Below are 15,313 nucleotides of genomic sequence, written 5' to 3' on the forward strand. Positions count from 1 at the left end.
GTGAAAGGTGATGCTTCTGTGATTTCCCTCTCTGTTTCCTTATCCTTAGTGTATAGGAAGGCAACTGATTTTTTGGAGTTGATCTTGTATCCAGCCACGCTACTAAAGGTGTTTATCAGCTGTAGGAGTTCTTTGGTAGAATTTTTGGGGTCGCTTATGTATACTATCATGTCATCTGCAAATAACGAAAGCTTAACTTCTTCCTTTCCAATACGAATCCCCTTGATCCCCTTATGTTGTCTTATTGCTATTGCTAGAACTTCAAGCACTATATTGAAGAGGTATGGAGAGAGTGGACATCCTTGTCTTGTTCCTGATTTTAGTGGGATGGCTTTGAGTTTTTCTCCATTTAATTTAATGTTAGCTGTCGGTTTGCTGTATATTTCTCACTTCTTTTGAGATAGATTGGTGGCTTATGTGTTGCAAGTAGCTGAGGTTAAAGACATATACTACCAGGTCTGGTGTGCGCTTTTGCTTTCACTAGTTGAATACTACTTAGCCAACTACTACTCAAATACCTATAAGAGAAAAACTTGTATTGACTAGATACTCACTTGCTCTTGTGCTATGAAAATGGCCTGAAACCATGTGTAAGTGAACAGACAGGACTAGGGGTTGATAAAAATTTATTTGCAAAATCAGACATTGACCAGATTGAGCTTGTCAGCCACAGTGTTCTCTTTCAGTGTTTTGTCTTTTTCTGTCACCTGATTTGATGGTTGGTCAAACTATTATTGTCTACATCCTATACTGTAGCTTGATTATGATTTGATTCTTCTAGATCTCCATCATGACTAAAATCTAGGTCCCAGGGTGGCACTGTGTGAGGTGAACCTGAGGCTAAAGGTCTCAGGCATGCTTGAGAAGGTTCTGGAAGGGCGTGGTAGTTCTCACATCAGGGTTATTGTAAAAGTCTTGGGCTGGCCCTGCTCAGTTGTGTCTTCTTGCCAGCTTAAGAAGTTGATGATTCTTGCCACCTGCACCCACGTTTACCAGGAAATTATCACCAAAAATTGAGATGGTGCAGATGCCATGGTCTAGAGGCTTCAAAACTGTGCACAAAATATGTTCTTTCTTTCTTTCTTTCTTTCTTTCTTTCTTTCTTTCTTTCTTTCTTTCTCTTCCTTCCTTCCTTCCTTCCTTCCTTCCTTCCTTCCTTCCTTCCTTTCTTTCTTTCTTTGGTTTTTCGAGACAGGGTTTCTCTGTGGCTTTGGAGCCTGGCACTAGCTCTGTAGACCAGGCTGGTCTCGAACTCACAGAGATCCACCTGCCTCTGCCTCCCTGAGTGCTGGGATTAAAGGCGTGCGCCACCATCGCCTGGCATAAAATATGTACTTTCTTGTGTTGATAGTTTTATGTCAACTTGACAAAAGTAAAGGCATCTGGGAGGTGGGAACCCAACGAAGAAAAAGTCTCTAGAATGCGGGGCTTGTAAGTAAGTCTGTAGGGCATTTTCTTAATCAGCGATTGGTGGGAGAGGTCTCAGCCCATTATAGGTGGTGCCTTCCCTGGGCTGGTTGTCCTGGGTTCTATAAGAAATCAGGCTGAGCAAGCCAGTAAGCAGCACTCCTCCATGACCTTTGCATTAGCTCCTGCTTCCAGGTTCCAGCCCTGTTCAAGTTCTTGTCCTGACTTCCTTCAGTCATGGACTTCCAATGTGACAGTGTAAGCCACACGAATCCTTTCCTCATCAACTTGCTTTTAGTCATGGTGTTCCATCAAAGCAATAGTAACTCTCAGACACTTCTCATAAATGACCCACATGGGCTGTTTCACTGTTGTGTTGAGAAGCTGTAGGCATGGTTGCATAAGGAGGACATAAGCCTCCTTTTCCCTTCCCTGATTTCCTGGCACCCTTTGCAATAGTGCGAGGCTCCATCAGCGCATGCTCCCTTTCATGTTCTTTTCATTGATAGCAACTTGGCTTCTATCTTCCTTCCTTTGCCGGGAACTTGAGGAGTTAAGAAGCCATGTCTCACCTCTAGAAACTAACCCAGGACTTGACACACAATAAGGGGCTGTAAATTGTTCAAGTCAATGGGTGAAGACAAAGCCCATGCTGTTAACCACTCCCTTCTATATTCAGAGCTTGTGGGAAGCCATCCTTCCTTCCATTTACCTCTCCTCTTCCTCTTTGGCTTTCAGTCCTTGGGCTTTAATAGTAGGAAACGAAGGCCACAATTATCTAATAGTTACATTCTTGAATGGAGCAAAATGCCACAGAGATATTTACCCTCAAACACATTTCTTTGCTCTACATGCTCACCTTGTTTGCAGCTATGTTCTCATTAGAGCCATAAATCCTGGGATATTGTTTCCTTCAAGCTGTGTGCTGCCGCCGCTCTGGCAGTTAACGGTCACAGCTCCGGCTCTGTAAGCAGGAAGGGGCTATTTCTGAAGTTCTGTTACCTCATTACCATCCATAGATCCGGAAAAAGCTTTCTCGTGTTCCTCAATATCGCAGGTATTATTAGGCGCATGGATTACTCCAAGTGGTCAAATACAGCTTTATCATTTGGGTTGGGGGTGGGGAAGAGAGTGAGCGAGCATGAGAGAACTGTGTTATCGTCAGGATAGAGAATGAACACACGCCATAATGGCAGCTTAGGCCATCAAGAGAGAAGTCTGTGAGAGTTAAGCAGAGCAGCTGATGTGGACAGAGAGTCAGCTGAGAGCCCTTGCCATTCTGAGAAGCTTCGGTTTCATCTGACAGGATGCCAGAGGCTGAGGAACTCAACTACTCCCGATAGCAAATTCACAATGCTGCAGAATTGCTACAGTCTCCCACGGCAGCCGCTGAGTATTGGGGCAGCACTTTCGAATTCCAGTTTTCATTTAGCTTTTGTTAAAATAACTTCATTTCCCTCTTTATAACTTAATGAACATCTCTACAATCCTGACTTTTCTCTCTGAGCTTACAGATCCAACAAATATTGTTTTGTTTACTGTTCCTAGGGATCTGGGCCTCATAGGCTTCCCAGTGGGTATTTGTCAACCTTGGCAGGTTTAGCAATCTGGAAATGGCCGAAAGCATTCTACTTAGATGGCAACTTCCATGTGTCTCTTCCTGCACTGTGTGGTAATGGAGACCGGGCAGGAATCTATGCTCATCAGTTATGGCAGCTGCTCGGGCGGCAACTTGAGGGTTTGAAGACATTAATGTCTTCTGGTCTAAGATGTAGTTTAAGAATTAGCTTTAAATAGAATATGCTTTAGGGGAATAAAAACAACATACAGGAAAGCCTTGCAGACTCAGACTGGAAATTCACCCGTGGGTATGTGGCCTGACTTCAGTCACATGGATACAACATCTTCTCTGCCCACATCTGCACCCTGTCTGGTTGCTGATTATCAGCTAGAATCGACTTCTCACATGGGACATTATAAAAGACTTCTAGCTGAATTGTCATCGTTCTGTCTTGGGACGCCTCACTAGTGCACCATAAATATTTGTGAGCTATGCGAAAGAATGAATGAATGAATGATGAATGGTCCACGTGAATAAAAAAGGCCTCTTAGGATCGCAAAGTTAGCATTTTGGCCCTAAACCACCTTTATTTGATGTTTGTTCTTGATACTGTTTCTGATCTCAGCTATGATCACATGTGAAGTGGATTTCTAAGAATGATGGACACTCCTGCTGGTATTACTTCTGTTTGTTTGTGACAGTAGCAGTTTGCAGTGTAGACCAGGCTGGCCCAGGACTTGGGTAGTTCTTCCACCGCCTCTGGGGTTCTGGGTCCACAAACGTGTGCCATTGTGGTAGGTTTCGGCGACACTTTACATGCCTTATTTAGAAACACTGGGCTATGGTTTTGGGGGCACTTTACATGCCTTATTTAGAAACACTGGGCTATGGTTTTGGGGACACTTTTGTTTGCTCTTGTTGGTCCAGATGCCAATCAGTAAGCAATCACTGCCGTTGACTTTGCATGGGTGAGGCACCTGTACTCACGGTGTCCTGTGCAGCCCTCAGCACCCGGAGAGAACATCTTTATTCTCAGCACAGATGACAGTTAAGAGACTGGGTCAGTTAGATTTAAAATGCAAATCTTCAAATCATGCTTTCTAATGGCGCTCAGTGTGGTCATTAGGATAAGCAAACACATTAGGCATTGAGAATAGATGCCGAGACAAATGTGATGTAGGGGGAAGACACTTCCTCTCCGCCGTGTCATTTCGGCTTACAACCATGAGCACCATGGCTCGCTATAATTCTCTGCAATAACATTTAATTCTTCAGCTAAATTGCTGGATCGGGCATATTTCAAGCTAATTATCTGGCATTATAAGATTATATTTTGTTCTCTAATAGCTTTTCAGCATTTTCGTTTTATTAGAACATTAGTGATTCATAGGGATTTTTTTTCAATGTAAAAGATAAACAATGATCATTTGTCTGGGTTGTTTGGTCTCGTCGCTGTGTGGAGCTCAAGCTGTGACTTGAGGGGGCCATCTCGAGTCACACACAGCTCCAAGGCTGGTTTGTACTAATCTGTCTCTCTGTCTGTCTCTCTCTCTCTCCCTCCCTCTCTCCTTTCTTTCCCCTTAATCCTCCCCCTTTTCTGTTACATACATTTTTAGACTAGGAAGCAGTCAATGTAAAGACTAACAAGTCACCGTTCCAAATGAACTTCAGATCTGTGTGTAAGATACTCTTTAATGAAGGTGTAATCGGATGGAGCAAACCCCTGCCTTGGGTCTCAGTCTCAGCTTTCCTTGCTCCCTGGCCACTTCTTTTTCCTTTGTGCTCTTCCTAAAGCGGACTCCCCACTCACTTTCAGCAGGAATTCTGATCAGGAAGTTTCTAGCAGTCAATGCATCTTAGATTTCTATGGCTGGATAATAGCTTTTTTTTTTAACATTTTTTTAATTTTACAAACCTCTCCCTGTTCCCCTCCACCCCTCCTCCCACTCTCCCTACCTTCTCCCCACTCTACCCCCATTCACTCCTCAGAGAGGGTAAGGCCTCCCATGGGGAGTCAACAAAGTCTATCACATCACCTTGAGGCAGGACCAAGGCCCTCTCTTCTGTATGTATGTTGAGCAAGGTATCCTTCCATAGGGAATGGGGTCCAAAAAGTCAGTTCTTGATCCATTTGCTCATATTATCGCTCCTCCCTCTCTTTGACTGGACTTCAGGAGCTGAACCCAGTGCTTAGCTGTGGATCTCTACATCTGCTTCCATCAATTACTGGATGAAGGGTCTATGATGACAATTAGGATAGTCATCAATCTGATTACAGGAGAAGGCCAGTTCAGAAACCCTCTCCATTATTGCTTAGGGTCTTAGCTGGGGTCATCCTTGTGGATTCCTGGGAATTTCCCTAGAGCCAGGCTTCTTCTACTAGCCCCATAATGGCTCCCTCTATCACGATGTAAGAGCAGCTTTTAAACAAAGAAACAAGAAAGCAGATGATATTTACCTAGAGTAACATTGCATGAGCTTCACAAAAAAAAAAAAGAGTGGCTAGGATTGCGGATAGCCTTTCCTGTATCAAAGGGAGGAACTATTATCACCATCTTTATTATCGCCCATTTGATAAACAGACTACTTGAAGGCAGTGACAGAGCACCTTCTCTGATGGTCAGATTTCGGACAAGCTGTCACGACAGTAGACCTGTTCTAAGTGAGAAGTCTGGGAGGCGGTTACAGGCTTACTGGCCTTTCCCAAGCATTTCATATTTCCCATATGAGTGGAAAAAGGGGAGAGCCTGCTGAAGATGAATTGGTCATGGCTGGCTTTCCTGGCCAGTGCCTGACCAGAGAGCTTGTTTCAGCTTGCTTAATGGATGTCATTGATCCAGCAGACGTTTGAGCAGAAAGTGTCCCTGAGACAGTCCTGGCCTTGAGAAGGCTGAGCTCCTTAGAGATCAAAGGGAAAGGCCTTCCAAGCTTCTGGGAGCAGCTACATTCATTTGCAATCTCAGTGGGACAAAGATGTCTTTTGATTGCACACTAACCATGGGGCCATCAGGAAACTGGTGACCTTCAGCCACAAAAGAAAACCAGGAGGAGGAGGGACAGCCAAAGTGACCTTGGTGACAAAAAGCACTTCCTCACAGGGTCAGCAGTCAGCAAACTGTGCCAACTGACATTTTGTCCGTGAGTCGCTCCTTAAGTATTTGGAGCTGGGGCATTCATCCCACTCCTGTGGAAACCCCCAAGAACTCTCATAAATGCCTGCTTTCACTTTGCCTTTGTTAAAACAACTAAAATTCCCTTCTCACAATTGTCGGGGCATCCCAACAACACAGGCCTTTCTTTTCTGGCTTGCAACTCAAACAAATATTGTTTCATCTATTTTTTATTTAATTTTAGAAAATTTTACATAATTGGCTCAGTTATTTCTTGTGGGTACTCCAGCCTCATACCAGAGTTAACATTTTCCCCCCACATCTGGGGGCATTTTCTAGAACTTCCTGAAGGTGGCAGTATTGTGCATCAATCAGTGATTAGTAAAGAGATGAGGAACCAGTTAACGATTTAAGGAGTAGGTTGTAACTGACTCAAAATGAGCAGATTGTATATTGTGGAGACTTCTTTGTGCCTAACTATAACTACTCTTCCCCCCAAGAGACACTCACTCCAACGTGTATGTAGAGTGTAAAAAGACAAGACGAACCCTAAAATGCCATGTCAGCAGAGGGTGATGCTGTTATTATTTCAAATAGGCTCAATTCTATATAATTAATATGGTAATACCTTGGGAGTCTAGGGGTCATTAAGACAGCTGGCTGGGGAAATTCCAATGAGGTCAGTTCACCAGGAATCTTCCCGGAGGAAGGCCATTATCCTCTCCAACTTGACCCTCCAAGAATCTGCAACCCATGTAGCTTAGAATCTGACTCCTTTTTTCCTTTAAGGGACACGAAGCAAGAGCGTACAGATTTTTTACATTGATCCATGTTATAAATACCCTCTCAGTTATCTGAGGTGGGACCAAGCAATGGCACACTACAGTAAAACTAAGCCATCATCAAAATGGGGGAAAAAGCATTACCCATGATACCTATCGGAAAGGGGATTCTAGCCAGTCAAAATGAATGTGTTCCTGTAACCAATTTGCTCATTAGGGCAAACTTGGCAGCGACATCACAGTGCCACCTAGGAAGTTGATGAATAATTAATTCAGGCTCTGAGGGGAAATTTCAAGGGACATTGACCAAAGCCGCAAGGCTGAAGCTGAAGGTCAGTTACCACAAACAGGTCAGAGGTGGGAGGAAAGCCCCTGCGTGTCAGAGGCAGAGAATATCTACGTCTTCCCAGAAGACCTGAGACACAGAGTGTTTCCAGACTTCCAGCCGAGTCACTGTCTTAAGGTGTTTGCTTACTGGGGCTTTCCAGATGTTTAGGATTCCGAAGGAGAGGAGCCACTGTATCTGCTGTTAAAATGAGACAGCAGAAATGGCCAGCTGGTTTTGCTTGTTGCAATTATGAGTTGTCCGAATGCTGGGCTTCGCATCACTGGCAGACATTGCTGGACTCGCCCAAGGATCCTTCCCAGAGGCCAGCGCTAATGCTTTAGAAAAAGTCTCCTGGAAAGAAATGCCATTTACTGGAAACTCTGTGTCAAGAAAGGATATGGTTCTGATTGAGTAGTTCCTGGATAGCAGACACAGTGACAAATATTTTGAATAAACTATCTCATTTAATCTACATAATACCACATGAGGGAGAAATAAGAGTCCTTTTCATGTTATATATAAAAATCTGATTTGTACAGAGGTTCACTTTTCCAAAAAGGGGGTACAGAGCTGCCATTCAAACTGTGAATATCCTATGGAAAGGAAGGTTAAATATATTTATGAAACTATTGAGTGTGAGCTTGGAGACTAATGAACCATCGTGAATTTCTTTTCCTTTCTTTTTTCTTTAGAGATCTATTTATTACTTTAAGTGGATGGGTATTTATCTGCCTATACACCTGCACACCATGTGTCCACAGAGGCCAGAAGAGCGTGTTGGGTCCCCTGGAACTGAATTACAGATAACCACAGACCACCATGTGGGTGCTGGGTTCAAACCTGGGTCCTCTGCAGGCGCAGCCAGTACTCTGATGGCCAAACCATCCCTCCAGTCCCTCTTTTTTTGTCAATATGGGTCTATTAGTAAAAAATTAATGGGTTTTATTATATTTCAATGCATATATGCCAATTCGCCCCTCTGTATTTATCAAAAGTTCTTCCACTTACTGTTTTAAGTTAGCGAAGCATGTATCATGTCATTAATTAATTACTACATAACCTCAGATAAGACCCATCTTATCTGATGCCCACCAGTTTGGAGATCCTGCCCATGGACCAGTAAGTGTGCCGTGGGGCCAGCACTGGTCCACATTATAGGGATAGCTTATTTGTTATTTTACGGGACAAGGCTGGGGGCCCTAAAACAGGGGAAATGACCACTTGTTTCAATTACTGCGTCCCAGAGGCTTAATTCTCCATCAGTATACCCCGTCACTCAGGGTTTCCTGCTCAGTGTCAACCCCTTGTTTCTGCCATTACTGGAGACTCCACCCTTCTTGATTGAGTTGAAATATCTCCTTACAGAAAAGACCTAGGAAAAGGGTATATGCACAACCGTGGGCCAGAATGTTGAGTGAGAATTCTTTGAAGGGGGGGCATTAAGAAATACAAGCCATCTATTTGATATGTCACCCCTTCCAAAAAAAAAATCCTGCTGATCTCAAAGACATGCTTCCAGCATAACTTAGTATCCTGCTCTCCCTGGGTGTGTTGTCGTCTCTGATGTCCAAGGATCCCTGGTGTGTCATACAGTCTCTAAAGACCCACTTCTGAAACCAAAGCTGGTGCTGTGTGGAAGACTATGTTACTGGTTTCTTTAATTATATGTATTTATAGCAAGTATAGAATTTGGGGACACACTCAAAATCCATAGATACATTTGTCAATCTAGGGCTTTGTCCTTACAGTTATCATACATATGTGTAAGAACCATATATGATAGAACAGGTCTGTAGTCTCAAAACTCAAGAGACCGAGGCAGGGGAATTTTGAATTGGAGGCCTGTCTCAACAATGAACAAAAGAAAACAAAACAAGCCTTCAAAGAGCAAGAAAGGATTGTGGGCTAGACAGAAAAGTTGCTATTGTGAATATACTTGGTGAACAAAGGGTGTAAGTTGGGTATTTCTCACAGTAATACTCACACAGGAAACACAGGGCAATTTGTTGAAGTTTAGATCTCTGAATGACATGTTGAGTCCAGGACCTGGGCTCTTAGTATGTAGTCAGACATTAAAAGGCGCTAACTCACGATTTAAGTGGATCTGAGTTATAAGAGTGTGATCTTCAGTTCAAGAGTATGAATATCACTTGAGAGCTTGTTAGAAATATAGATTTTTTTTTAAACTTCTAGCTTAGGCATGTTGAAATAGAAATTGAGGATGGAATCCATCAAGCTGTGTTAACAAACCCTTGAAATATGACTCATGATGAAGTTTGAGGCTGACTTGCCTCTCAGTGGAATCTTCCACAGGCTTATACCATCTGAAATAGGTCAGACTGGGACTGGGGCCTCTGCTTCTAATGCTTCCCTGGTGATTCTCTGTTTGCTTGCAGGAGAGTACCAATGTAGAAGGACATAAGAACCTTCTATGACCATCTGTCTTTGGTTTGAGTACTTACCCCATCACTCTCTAGAGTAAGGGGATTTTAATTAGTAAGAGCCCATTCATGCATACCCTGTGCAAGCTTGCTATATGTGTATGCTTGGATGCACACATATGCATGGATATGCAAACACTCAAAACAAAGCCCAGTCTCTGTCTCAAAGTTTATTTTTTATCTTGATTAAATAATAACCATTTCCTCCTTCACTTTATTATAATATCTGAAAATTTACTTATAACAATAATTAGTTCAAAAGCAATTATATGTGGAAGTGAATAGGTATGTTATAAGAACTTTTGGGGATGGGCTGATTAAAAATGTCTTACATTTCTTTAGTGTGTGTCTGTGGGTAGATGCAAGTGTATTGTACTGTATGTGTAGAGGCCAGAGAACAACTCTGAGTGTCAATTCTGTCTGTCCTTCCACTATGTAGGTTCCAGGAACTGAATGCAGGTGGTCAGGCTTGACAGCAAGAACCTATACTCCACTGAGCCATCTGTAAGGCCTTAGAGAGCATCCGAGCTTGTACTTTTTACTATGACAGTGTTTAGCATTTTAGCATCTTCTCTTCAAAAGCCATTCATATATTCAACTAAATTTTTCTCAGATCTGAAGGAAATCATTGGCCACCATTCCTTGCAAGAGGTAAAGAAACTCACTACAAAGATTAAGCCAATGCCACCATCCATGGGGTGCAGAGATATTGTTAGAACCATATCCTTGTTATAACTTGAATCAACAGATTGTCTTATAAGTCCATATTTTCAAGAACTAAAGATAGAGTATTATAAACTCACCATTAGACCCAAGCCTCATGTCCCTGTAATTGAGGTGATGGTATATCTTTAGACACCCCTTGGTGTGTGTGTGTACACTATATGCACACACTCTGATTTTTAAAACTGATCCCTTCTCAGGATAAGACCTTAAAAACTAACCCTGTGTTTCATATACTGAAAACACAGACACAAAAGTTTTTGTTTTTCTATTTGTGCATTAGATGCTTGGGTAGATTTCCCCATTGGATTTTATTTAGTACCACAAAATGCACAGGGCATCCCCATCTTTATGCCTGTGGAGGTTAGGTCATAAGGAAAGTCACTGCCCTCTGGTGGTTCTAAGGCTTTGAAATGTCTCTGACGTGTCCTGTCTTTGTTATTACATTTTATTTTTCCCTACTGAGTTTAACCAGAACTGTGTGAGCGAACGTGGGTTTGGGAATGTCCACTGGAGCTTGGGGGAATCATCAGTAGATTCACAACTGGAGACAGTGCCTGCCCTTTCATCAGCGTCCATCAGTAGCCATCAGGGATGAGCAGGGCCCCATAAGACCCTCACTAAACCATGACTGCTTGTTGGTAGTTGGCCGTCATTCTTACTTGCTGTCTAGCATACTGTGTGTAATGGCTCCAGCCCTCTCTATTTTGGCTCTGTGCCATGATACCAATATCATCATCATCATCATCATCAGGAATGGCAGCATTGAACATTGCAAATTTAAAAGAACGTATCTTCTAGTTTTGAGTGACCATTTTTGGGAACATTCTACCATGGCCTCATATGTTCTAGAATTGATTGATGTCATTGTTTAGCAAGTCACAGAAGGAATTCATAGAATTTTCTCAAAACCTAACTTCTAAATATTTTTATCACATTATATCCAATTCCAGCTGTTTAATAGTGACCGTCAAGTAAACGCATTTCTTTTCAAAAGCTTCATGAATTTCTTTTTTCCACTAAAAGCAGTTTTCAGATTTCACCACTTGATGTATTAAATCTCCCTTCCCTTTTCTTGTAGTTGACATAACTGATCATAACGGTATCATTTGTTATTGATTAACCTGGAGAGGAATCTGCCACATGCAGACAAAATGCATTAACTTAGGTTAACTTATAGTCTTTTGGAAAGATGCCAGGTATAATCATCATTAAGTGGGATTTTCCCTTTGGTCTCTCTCTATACATTTACATTTCTTCTTTAAGGATGCCACAGGAAGTCTTGACAAGGGCTATTCAGCCATCAAGATTCATCTGGAGCATTTGCTTCTCAATTGTGTGTGTGTGTGTGTGTGTGTGTGTGTGTGTGTGTGTGAGTTCGACATGATTTGTCCTTAACATGTGTACTGGTTTTTCCTAGCATTCACCATGTCTTATGGCAGGTATTCACAAACCAATCTACTAATATTCTATCCCAGCAACTTGCCTACATTTTATGACAAGCTCACTAGTCCGTAAATGGCAGGACCCGTCTGTATGTCTTTGAGATAAGTGGGAACACATTTATATCCAGTCTCCACCAGGCCACAAAATACTCTACATTCTTATTCTCTAGGCAAACTCCATGAAGGCTGTGTGTTTGTACAGCCAGGGAAGTGAACTGCTGCAGAGAGGCCAGGTGCTGCTTTATTAGACCACATGCACCTATCAATATTTATTCTGTCAATTTCAGAATACAAGTCATGCTTGCTAACACAACAGAGCAATGCAAAATCCAAATTGAGTCCCTTCCTATCTCACAGTTGTCTGTTAACATTGTGTCGGTAGCCCCGGCAGTTCAAGAATGCATCCCTGCTCTTCTGTTTACTTTCCATACAACAAGCATGTGTGCTTGCTCTGTTAGCATGCTTAGCATTTCTCCGCTGTTTGAGAATATTAGGTGCTCTAATATTATTCTTAGAGTCTGATGCCAACTCTGCTCTTTCTCCCCCTCTTCTCTTTTTCTCTCCTTAAGTGCTTTCTGGACCCCCAAGCCCTGCCTCTCTTTTTCCTGGAATAAGTTCTAAAAGACTTCACAATCAAGGCTATTAGTGTCTTTAGGCGGCACCTTTTCTTTTATCATTTAGTTATGTGTGCACATGATTATGTACTAAGGGGTACTGTGAAGGAGGGCAACTTGTGGAAGTCAGTATATTCCTTCTGCAATGTGGGCTCTGGGGACTGATCAGATTGCCAGGGTTGGTGGGAAGTACCCTAACCCGCTGAGCCATCTTGTCAGCCCTCCCTCCCTTCCTTATTGAAACCATTTGTAACTTTACATGTTTTTAAAAGGATGGCCAGATCTCATGATTCATCTTCCTGCTTACCAGGTTAGAGATGAGTAATGGCGGAGGGGAACAGAGGATGTCGCCTTGTGTCTTGCTTATAAAGTGTGTCTGACTGGAGAATATGCTTTTTTTTTTTACAACAGGAATATGAAATTTTAGTAGACACATTGCTTACATTGGAATCAATTAACCAATTGAGCATGACTAATGACATTTGTATTTATTTCAAAAAGAATACCCTTTGAAAAACCTCAGATTTTAGAGGCAATTGGTTCCATGAGATTAGTTCCTGTTGCCCCAAACCTACTTTGGTGCTAGCAATAATTGCTTGCTTCTTCTAGTTCTGCCCAGATCCAAAACTAGATGGCAGCTCTGTTGACCACGGCAACATCTTTGGCCATGAGTGGCATTCTATTTCTGCTTCCACTCTGCATGCTGAGTCTATCTGGGGAGATTACTGCTGCCATCTGAGATAGAATGTATGAATGTTTTATCTCTATATCCCTCACCCCTGCCCCCACTATTCTAGAAAGGCCCATGATGATAGACAGCAACATGAAGGCATAACACTTAGTTTCTTTCTGTTCTTTCAATACTCCTCATACTGATGCAAAGGATTTTATTACTCTACCCAACTCAGAAGTGCACCTGGCAGAGCCATTTGGCGCACGGAGTCCTTCCCTTGTCCACCGTGTTCGCTGGATCTTGGTATTGACCTGGAGCAGCCCATGTAATCATGACAGTCTCTCTAATGGCTTGTTATTAGCCTGCTTCCCTCGGGGAAATGGCGTGTCTTCAGAGAACATGGAGTCTTGAAGGATAGATAATAAAAAGCCTTTGGAACTGACATGAAACCAATTCTCTACAAAGATGCTGTAAAGAAACCAGTGTGGACTGAAGAGATGGCTCAGGGGTAAAGAGCACTTTCTGTTCTTTCTAGTGGACCTGAGTTTGATTCCAAGCACCACGTCAGTTAGCTCGCTACCACCGGAAATTTCAGCCTTGGGGAAGTTGATACCTTCCGGCACCACCCCCCAACACACGTGACAGACCCATAATTACACACAATCAGCATAAATAAAAGCTATAGATATAAAAATCTTTAGAATATCTTTTAAAAAATGAATAACATCTAAGTGGGGTTTTCTGTTCTTCACAGTCACAGTGGACTAGAAAACCTTTGAAATGTTCAGAGTACACAGGACACGGGAGAGAGAACAAATATAAGGCAAAGCCCTTCTCTGGTAAAGAGAAGGTGAAATGCAAAGTTTGGTAGGGTTCTGTCTTCTTACTTAATATCTTAGTAGTTAATTTGGCCGCTGATACAATTTAGTCTTCCTAGGAATTATATTTTTATGCTTTCTCCATTTTAGAGAGGCGGAAACTGACACTTTGAAAAGAATCTGGAATGAGGCACCATCCAGTTGTTTCCAGAGCTAGAAATCAGGGTGCGCAAACATTTTAGCTTGCCCAGAACTGTCCTGGATACAGCATCGAATGTCCTGCATCATTTCTGGGCTCTGTGTAAATAAGGACAACGGGTTATCTTCAAATGAACCAAAATCTGCAAGGCTCTGGGAATATTTTTTCTCCTCTATATAATTACCAGTTTTTATTGGGTCTTTAGAGCTTAACGATATTTCTATAAAAGTTCTCTTGAAGAACTATTAAAGTATTGATATTCATTTGTTGGAAAGAGAAACAGTGACCAATCCAAAGCTCCTAGATCAATGAATTCTAAGACGTCTTACTTTAAATATATCAAGATATTTTCATGACTTCCTGCATTTCTCTTGGTTCAACTTTCAACGTAGTCTCTGCAGCAGATTCCCCCCCCTCCCCCCCGCTTGACTCTTATGAATCTGATTTTGCTGAGGCTTGCCTTCCTCAGAGTGGGATGAACTCGCTCAGTGGTATGGCACATGCTCAGTGGTACAGCACTTGCTTAGCATGGCAAGCCCTGGATTCCATTCCCAGCACTGCAAAAATAAATAAGCAAACAATATTTACTTTATTGGAAGTCACCCTTTCACTTGAATAGCCTGCAAATAGCTTGTTTGCATTTAATTGAGAAACACAGGAAAAATGCTGATCTACTGAAAAGAAACAGAAGTCATGGTATTAATTCTCACTCCAAAATTTCCGAGTGTTTTAGAAATATTCCTTACTGGAATCTAAGTTGTTTTGATTCTTCAATGTGGATTAAGTTATTTTCACATTTCTTTGGCCCAATGTGCAGGATAGGTTGAAAGCTTGTTAAAATTTATATAGTTTATCTGCTTGAGTGTTTAGCCTTCACATACGCACGTACACCAACTGCATACCTGGTGTCTGAAGAGGTCAGCGGGTGTTGGATCTTCCAGAATTAGATTATGGAGAGCTGTGAGCCACCATGTGGGTGTTCTCTGCAAGAACAACATGCGCTCTCAGAACTGAGCAATCTCCCCATTGCTTATATCCCCCTTTTTATAGGTGAAAGGGATTAATTTTGGATCACAGGTAGGTTGAGGGTACAGTCTATCATGGTGGGATTGGCACGGATGGAGCTCATCCCAGTGTATCCCCAATTAGGAAGGAGAGAGAGAGAGAGAGAGAGAGAGAGAGAGAGAGAGAGAGAGAGAGAGAGAGAGATAG

The 15,313-nt window shown here is 42.3% G+C and overlaps 1 long non-coding RNA gene across 3 annotated transcripts in view; it reads right to left on the reverse strand.

Annotated features, from left to right (window-relative positions):
• Positions 1-15,313, reverse strand: part of LOC126504463 (uncharacterized) — a 124,274-nt gene that overhangs the window by 7,849 nt on the left and 101,112 nt on the right. For 2 of the 3 annotated variants that reach the window (XR_007592612.1, XR_007592611.1), the window contains one exon: positions 15,004-15,084. This is a non-coding gene — a long non-coding RNA (uncharacterized lncRNA). Of the gene's footprint in view, positions 1-7,335; positions 7,540-15,003; positions 15,085-15,313 lie in introns of all 3 variants that reach the window. The other variant, XR_007592613.1, reaches the window with a different exon arrangement.

This window comes from Alexandromys fortis, unplaced genomic scaffold (assembly GCF_014885135.2).
Source record: "Alexandromys fortis isolate MF-2015 unplaced genomic scaffold, M_Fortis_MF-2015_v1.1 scaffold_55, whole genome shotgun sequence".
Taxonomy (NCBI): Eukaryota; Metazoa; Chordata; class Mammalia; order Rodentia; family Cricetidae; genus Alexandromys; species Alexandromys fortis.